General features: G+C 41.8%; 1 non-coding gene across 1 annotated transcript; it reads right to left on the bottom strand.

The window, feature by feature from the left end:
- Positions 1-1719: 1719 nt before the first annotated feature.
- TRNAF-GAA (transfer RNA phenylalanine (anticodon GAA)) lies at positions 1720-1792 on the bottom strand. The gene has a single exon. It is a non-coding gene; the product is annotated as a tRNA-Phe (tRNA).
- Positions 1793-9123: the final 7331 nt, after the last annotated feature.

The following is a 9123-nucleotide window of genomic DNA, read 5'->3' as shown; positions in this document are numbered from 1 at the left end:
CCTACACTGTTTCTTTATTATTTACCTCACCTTTTTCTCTGTGCTTCTGAGATGAGTGGTCTCATTTTTTTCCCCCTTTTTCTATCCCTCCTCTTTTCTCTTGAAGTTTGAACTTAATTCACTTGAAAGTCATAGGAATTCATAAGAAACAGTCTCCTGAGCACAGCTCAATGACGCTGATGCCAGCATTTTGAAGGCTGTGTTTTCCTGGATAGCTGACTGCTCTCAGCTCTTGCAAATAAAAGGAATTAGAAAAATTGAGGACTCAAGAGGTGTGTGAGTAATATAGTATCATCCATGGGGACACGTGCTGGGATAACACAGAAAAACAAGTTGAGAACACAGAGTACATCCACCTGCAATTTAACTCTTCACCACACCTAGGCATGTTCTTGTGCTGCAACTAGGAAAACTGAGGCACAGTAATGTGATTTGAGCAGAACTTGCAGTTGTTTTGATGGAGAACATAAGCTAATGCTGTTTTTCCTTCGGAGTGGGTTGTAGCTGTCAGAGTTATGTAATAAAGCTTAATTTAATTGCACTGAAGAAGAACAAGGCTATGAACTCCACCAATTACAGGTAAAGGACTCAGAGCAATTGGATGCTCCATTATATGTTTGAGCCTATTCATAATGCCTCATCTTAGCACTTCTTCACCTCGCTGTGTTTGCTCTCATTAACAGCTGACATCCCAGTGAAGCTTCTTCCTCTTCTTGCAGCCAAATATGACTTAATATTAGCTCTGTGTGTTCCACGGAGCTGTTTTTGAAGACCACCCAGCTGAGGTGGAACACTAAGGACACCCTGCTACCTGAAAAGTCTCAGAGCAAAGTGATCCCCATTGGCACGGAGGTGGCAGGCATTCATTCCAGCTGACTTTCCCACCTCCAAAGAAGGCTGCAGCTCTGTCAGAGGAACAAACATACCATAGAAGGGAAGCAGGCTTTGCCAAGTGCTGCAGAAATGGGACACAGATGGTATCTTAAATGAGAGCGGAAGTTTATTTGGGGGCTCTGCACATGACGTAGCACTGCAGCTCTTGCAGCTCTTGCAACAGATGACACACTAGGATTTCATAGCAGGTGATGAGATAATTTTGAAGCAGTCTCTCTCCACAGAGCTATTAGCTTGTATAAAACAAAATCAAAGAAGATGAAGAAGAAAGAGATGAAAGAGAAAAGAAGGAAAAGATGTGGAAACCAAAAAATGGTTCTGTAAGGACATGTAGGTATAAACCTTTGATATATGTTTATGTCCAGTTTACTAATATTCCAGTATTAATCACATGTTTTTGACTGGTTAATCAGCCCACATGTTTGTGCTGATTGGCCAGGTGGCCACTACTAATGGAAATATATGGGGATTACATTTTCTGCTGTATCCTTAAACTTGTGTCTCTCTCCCTGTCCACAAACTCACAGAACAGTTGAGGTTGGAAGGCCTCTTGAGGTCGCCTGGTCCAAACACAGCTTGAATGAGGCTACCTAGAGCCAATTGCCCAGGACTTTGGCTAGATGGCTTTTGAATTCCTCAAAGGATGAATTCTGTAGTATCTGGGCAACCACTACCAAGTCTCTCAGCCTCTCCTTGTGTGATGGATACTCCAGTCCCTTAAACATCTTCCTGTCCCCTTTGCTGCACTTTTTACTATTTCTCCATGCTATGTCTATCTTGTATGGTAATCCCAGAACTGGAGCCCCCAAAACTACTGCAAAACACTGCTGAAGCCCGGGATTGAACCAGGGACCTTTAGATCTTCAGTCTAACGCTCTCCCAGCTGAGCTACTTCAGCCCTGCCCTAGCACAGTTATTTGTAAAACCTGATGCAGTGTAATTATATTTTGGCCCTATTCGGACAAGTGTCCTTTACACTAGCTTGTGAGTCAAAGAAGTAATTTCAGGAAACAGATGGCTCAAAAGCAATGGTCTCACCAACAGCATAAAATTATACAGTCATTGTAAGTCACCTCTCTACATACTGAGGTTCTGTGTGTGAGCTTTTAATAAAGGAATGGTTTTGGATGATATATAGTAGGCAAGCAGGGAAACAAAGATTGTCTTCCTGAAGGGCTGAAAATGATTGCATTTACCTTTATATATAGAAGAGAATAATCACTTTCCAATCATTTCAAGGAAATGGAGATGGAGCTAGGTCTTTAAAATTATGAAGCTACTAACAAGGCTGCTAAATATCAGATGACAAGGGTGATGGGAGGAACATAAAATCATAGAGTGGCTTGGGAAGAAGGTCCCCCAAGTCCTTCTCCACAAGGCTGATCTCAATGGGTTCTTCTCCCAGTCTGTACCTGTATCTGAGATTGCCTCGATCCAAGCATAAAACTTTACACTTGGCCTTGAAACTCATTAAGTTCTCATCAACCCACTTCTCAAGTTTGTCCAGGTCCCTCTGGGTGGTATCCCTTCTTTCTGTTATATAAACTGCACCACTCAGCTTTGTGTCATCCACAGAATGAAGAGAATGACAAATGATTTGTAGGAAGTTCTCAACAAATGACTGTGAATATAAAGAGAATAAAAAGGACATTCAAGCATAGATTACTCTGTCTGCTTCTGCTTTTGAAAAGGCTCTTTGTTGCCTTCCTCAGATACTAATTCTTGATATTTAGGATTAAGTTTATGATATTGATCATGATACTTAGGATTAGGTTTAGATATCAGTTATGCTGGCTAATTTCATTGTCATCCATAGCGTTAGACTTGTCTTTCCACTTTTCCATTGTCCACAGACCATGCTGTAATTGCAGAATGAAGATCAAAACCGGATGGAACACAGGGATGTTCATAACTCTGCCAGTAATCAAATAACAGTACCAGAAAAAATGTGCTAATTACATTTCCAAACTGTCTGTATAGATCCAAAATAGCAAAGGAAGAGCAGCAGTCTCTCAGATCCTTCTCTGAAGGGAGAGATGTAGGCATGCTGGTAAGAAATAAGTACATGGAGCTCCGTTATGTACCTAAAGAAAAAGATCTATGTTATAAAATTCAGCAAAAAAAAAAATCTGGAGTTCAGCAGCAACCTGATGAGAGGCCCCTTTGAGATTATTACCATGGAACAGGTATTTTGAGTATCTTTTCATTGACCCCACTGTAGCATTGGGGTTATTCATAGAGCCTGGCTAATCCTTTCACATCAATCTGTTTTTCTCCAGCTGAAGAGTGGGAGCCAGGCATACTCATGCAGTGATATGAGAGAAGTTTACCCATGTCCTGTCACAACAGACCCTGCTAAAGAGTCTGTCCCCTTCCTTCTTATAGCCCCAAGACCTTGCCCTTGGCTTTGTTGATCCTCATGAGGTTCTCCTGGGTCACTGTTCAACCTGTCTAGGTCTCTCTGGATGATAGATGTCCTGTCCCTCAGGCCTGTTGACTTCACCACACAGCTTGATGTCATCAAATCTAGAGCATTGCTGAAGGCAGTGAACATCAGATAACTCAACTTTAACTCCTGTTATATTTCGTGTCAGGTAGAGACATTGAACCTGGCATATTGCTCAGGGATTTGAAGTCATAGAAGAGTGATCAGGTATCATTCCTGAAGCAGAAATTAGCACTCCTCATTGCCTATCCTATTGTCTGTCTCACCTCCACTGGGACAAAAGGATCCAAAATAAAGTAGCTGGGGATTGTTCCCATCAAGTACATCCAATTATTCCTGAAAGTGGATCAGGCAAAATCTTTTTGCTAAAGGCAACCCTTCTGCAAAGAAAATATAAGTACAGATTACTGTTGTTTTTTTAATAAACAACAACAACAACAACAAAAACTTCCATAAAACCAAGGGTGTAGGTTCAGAACAGGTCTGTGTATATTTATCTAAAGAAGATGCTTGTGGGAGCAGTTTCTTCAGCACGATGACTAAGGATCCTACAGATAACATTTGGAACAGCCTGCAGGAATAGAAAACTCTTTCTAGAATGTTGTTACTCATTCAAATGCTGAAGGCAGAAAGAAAAAGAATTGCATGGCCAGATGATTTGTTAGATGATTATTGTGGAGTCTGTCACAATTGTTTACTTTGATCTTGGAGGGATACTTATGTTTAGACCGTGCATCTGCTAAGGGCCTATTTATTCTTTAAAGAGTAGGTCTATTCTGAAACACTGGTATCTAGGATTCTGTTGAAGGAGACCTTGAGCACTGCTTTGTTCTTTTCTTAAGAGCTCTGATCTATTTAGCATTACAAATAGCCATGACCCACTCTGTCAAATTCCTAGAAGGCAAAATGGGTATATCAGTCTTATAGGTAACAAGAACCACAGGATATGTAGGGTTTTCCTGATCCTGGCAGGACTTTTCTGCAAGCCCTAGAGGTACAAAATATATTCCTGGGGTATGATTAATTTCAGCTGACTTCTCAAAGGCCAAAAAGGCAAAACTCTCACTCGCCAAACACTAAAAAGAGCTCTAATAGAAGTTGAAAACATTGGTGATGAGTACACAAAATTGATTTTCCTTAAAAACAGAATCATAAATCATAGAATTGTTTGAGGGGGAATGCACGCTTAAAGGCCACCTTGTCCAAATCCCTGCAATGAACAGGGATACCTACAGCTAGATCAGGTTGCTCAAGGCCCCGTCCAGCCTGGCCTTGAATGTCTCCAGGGATGGAGCATCAACCATGTCTCCATTCTGCTTGCACAGTATGTGGCCTGGGGACCAGGTACCAGCACAATTTTAACGAAGCCATAACACTCCCTAGTGCAAATAAGCCATTCTATGGTGTTTTCCAGAAGTTGTGCAATGCCCATTTCAAGGTGGACTGGTTCCCATCAAAAATTTATCTACAAATTTAATTAAAACTGACAGCCCAGGTCAATTCTGGGTCTATACAAATCCCTGCCTGGCACCCTTGTTCATCTCCACTATTCCTGAATTCTGTGAGCCTGTGCATTGGATCTAGGCTCTCACCAACCTGATGTAGCTGTAGAAATTCATTTCAGAAGGGTTGGACTAGATGACCTTTAATGGTCCTTTCCAACTCAAATGATTCCTTGATTCTATGATTTAGGGCTATCTAGAATGAAAGAGTAGGAGCAGAAGAAACTTCTCAAGACAGTGGTGCCACCTAATGGGAAAATTCCCACAGCATCAATTTCTCGGAAGTCAAATCCTTAATTGGAATGTTGCTAGGTGACGTAGAGATGGAAATCAGTAGCTCTGATGCAAGTCTCTCATTTTTGCTGCTTTACGATCATCCATCCGTCACTGTGTTCCCTTTTCCCCAGCATCTGAGCTACACACATGATACCACCCTGGAAAATTAATTCTGCTTCCTGCTCAGATCCATTCTCAGCAACCTCCGATGCTACTGTAGCATTTTTGACTTTCTTGATGCTCAGAGTCTGTCTGGCGAGGAAATTATCAGATATTTTTGTGTTACAAAAAAACAAACAAAAAACACAGGAGAATGAAGTACTGCTGGAGAGCAATCAGGACTCCATAGGTTTCTGTAGGTTTCAACCTCCATATACTGTTGCAGTTCAGCAATATCTGGAGACAGATTTTGGCTCTGCAAAACAAGTGGTAATGTCTCAAAAGTATTTCCTGACAGAAGCTCCTGCACCACAACCCCCTGCAGCCGCTTTGCATCAGAAATAATCGCGAGAGTGGGAAGGAACAAGCTGCAAAAACCTATCCTGGCCTCAGGGGATTATTTTATTCCCTGACTGTGTTGTCTTTCCAGCAGCTACACCTATTTCCTCATGGCAATCTTCCTTGCCACGGCACCCCTGCTGCCGTCATTTCACAGGAGCATGTTACAGTAGTTAAAGCTAAGTCTCAGATCTCAGCTTTGCTTTGCCATCAGTGAATCATGTGTGTTAAGCTGTCTCAGGCAGCTGCTCCTTATTTCATATTTTCTAAGGTCAAGAAATTATTTTCAAGAATCTTTCTTTTTTCATTCTGATACGAAGATGCTTAGTAGAAGTACTGGCAAAGAAAATAATAATAACAATAATAACAATAATAATAATAATAATAATAAATAAAAGTTCTGTTACATCAATGTATTCTTGAGGAGAGGGTTCAATTTAAGTTATGGGGGGATCTGGACCCACTTTCAGTGCTTCACTGAACTCAAATACCATAGCACAGGTAATGTAGCAACTCAACAAAACTGCAATTTCATGGCTGAGTAAGTAATTAACATCTAGGGCAAAGGGGAGAAATAGGCAATTAAGTGGGCTCGAGTCATTAACTCTAGCAGGGAACTGGGCTCTGCTGGTAATGATGACTCCACAGCTGGTGCTGCTTGAAGTTTTGAACACTGCCTGTAGGAACTGTATTGGCACCAGTAATTATCCTCTGAGCTCAGGTGATTTCCACTGTCTTTCCTTCTCATATCCCTTGAGTTGAACCCAGGAAACCCAAAAAGGTGTTAATCTGTAGAGTAGAGTTCACAGAATCACAGAATCATATAATTGTAGGGGTTGGAAGGGATCTCTAGAGATCATCTAGTCCAACCTCCCTGCCGAGGCAGGCTCCCTAGACCAGGTTGCACAGAGTTGTGTTTGGGAAGTCTGTAGATCTAAGGAATTATGTTTGGAGCACCCTATGAGCTGAGTAGTAAAAGATAAGACCCAGTGAGCAGTGGAGGAGTTACCATGAGTTGTTGTGCAAGAATGATACAAGGGTAAGTTCAGCTTCTAATTTAGCTTGCTATAATCTCTTCTTTTTTCTCAGTGCTTCACTTTGCATTGAATAATAGCATCACAGAATCATGGCATCATAGAATCAAAGTACCATAGAATGGCTTGGGTTGGAATGGAACTTAAATATAATCTACTTCCAAACTACTTGCCGTGGGCTGGGTTGCCAGCCATTAGATCAGGCTGCCCAGGACCCCATCCAGTCTGGCTATGAATGTGTCAATGGATGGGGCATCCACAAGCTCTCTGGGAAACCCGTGTCAGTGCCTCACCACTTTCTAAGTAACTTCTTCCTAATGTCTAACCTAAATCTCTTTCAGTTTAAATCCATTCCCCTTTCTCCTATCACTATTAAATGATGTGAAAGTTAGTCTCCTACTTATAAGCCTTCAAGTACTTATACTCCCTTCAAGTACTAGAAGGCTGCATGATCTACTGAGATCCTTCTCCAATCTGACGTAGACCAGCTCCCTCAGCTGTTCTTCATAGGATAGTTGCTCTAGCCCTTCAGTCAAGTCTGGTGAGCTGGAATTTTTATGAGATATCAGGATCCTTAGCTGGAGTTTGAAATAGGGGAAACATGTCCGTTCATGTCTGCTTTAAAATTTGGCTGTTAAACCCAACCAAGAACTGATTCTAGAGTAAAGGAAGAGGCTAAGTTACGGTATCACAGAATTTCAGGAGCTGGAAGGGACCTCTGCAGGTCATCTAGTTCAACCCCACAGCTAAAACAGGCCCCCTACTACAGGTTGCAGTAAATCACAGGAAAGTATCCAGGCAGGTTTTGAATATCTCCAGAGAAGGAGACTTTACAACCTCTCTGGGCAGCCTGTTCCACCACTCTGTAATCTTCAAAGTAAAGAAATCTTTCCTTCTTTGTGTACAGAATTTCCTAAGCTCCAGTTTATGCCTATTGCCCTTGTCTGTCATAGGCCACCACTGAAAAGAGCCTGCCCCATCAATTTGACTCCCATCTTTAAATATTTATTAGCACTGATAAGATCTCCTATCAGTCTTCTCCAAGCTGAACAGCCCCAAGTCTCTCAGCATTAGTTCATAAGGGAAATATTCCAGGGCCCTCATCATGTTTGTGACCCTCCACTGGACTTTCTCCATCAGTTCTCTGTCTTTCTTGAGCTGGGCAGCCCAGAACTGGACACAGTACTCCAGATATGGCCTCACTAGGGCAGAGTAGAAGGGGAAATTCACCTCCCTCAACCTTCTGGCCATGCTTTTCCTAATGAACCCCAGGGTACCATTGGCCTTCTTTCCCACAGGGGCATGCTATCAGCTCATGGCCAACCTGTTGTCTACCAGGACACCCGAGTCCTTCACCAGAGTGGTGAGAGTATCAAGGTAAACATTCAGAAGCCCATAATGTAGAATCATGTATTATCACAAGTTGGAAGGGAACCAAAAGTATCAAGTCCCACTTCCTTCCACTTTGCACTGAGTACCCAAACATCATTGTCCTGCTCTCCAGCTATTGTTTCAGGAAGGATGATACCAGCCAAGGTCACACTCTTTGGCTGCAATCACAACATCAGTCATTCAGTGATGTGACTGCAGTCTTATTTCTCCATCTCAGTTAACCTTTTTGGAGCTGCATTGCGTAATTCCCCTTCTCAAACTGAATCTTCATTCTGAGAAAAGGGCACTTTCTGGCTGTTTCCAAGTCAAAGCTTTAGTGTATGAACCTCTTCACCTTTTCTGGATGCAGACTTTAGCTAGGGGATCTCCTTCTATTGTAATGGAAATTAATAATGTTACAGATAGTTGAACTAAGCCAATACATTTTCAGGAGCTAGTTTGGTATTTGCTGCATTTTTCTTCTCCCACAGGTGCTGAACAGTAAAGCAAACATGAAAAAAGATAATTAATTTATTTCCTTGTGCCTCAGTTTCCTCATCAGTAAAGGAAGTTTCTCTCCACTCCAGTAGGCTATTAACTGCTCTCAAGCATTCATAGTTAGGAAGTGCTCATATCTCAGAGCAATGTTTTCATTCATTGCTTTCTAATCTAAGTAATAAATGGATGTTATTCCCCATCATTTAAAACAGCTCAGATAGGTGATTCAGCTGCTGATAGGTGCTGAAGTCCCTAAAAATTATCATCCCTTCCTGAATATCCATCCATTACATTTAATCTATTACATGCAGCCTGGCCTTATTTTCTCCAGAATAGAAAAACCTTTGACAATACAAAAATGTAAAATCAAGAATGCTGGCCAAATATTTCAAGCAGCTGAACAGGGATGGTCAGTAAGGATCAGCACTTCTAATGACTGGAGAAAGTCCATTCATACCCTTGAAGGACATGCCATGGGTTTAGTGACCAACCACAGTATGATGCAAAAAAGAATAGACATCAAAATAATGTTTTTTCAGAGAGAAACCTCTCCCCAAGTGACAGAGCCCCACAGATCAATCTGGCAGGGCACCAGCTGGGAAGC

This window comes from Cyrtonyx montezumae, unplaced genomic scaffold (genome assembly GCF_038088225.1).
Source record: "Cyrtonyx montezumae isolate F1298 unplaced genomic scaffold, pur_monq_1.0 scaffold_8, whole genome shotgun sequence".
Lineage (NCBI taxonomy): Eukaryota > Metazoa > Chordata > Aves > Galliformes > Odontophoridae > Cyrtonyx > Cyrtonyx montezumae.
This window is presented reverse-complemented; position numbering and strand designations above follow the sequence as displayed.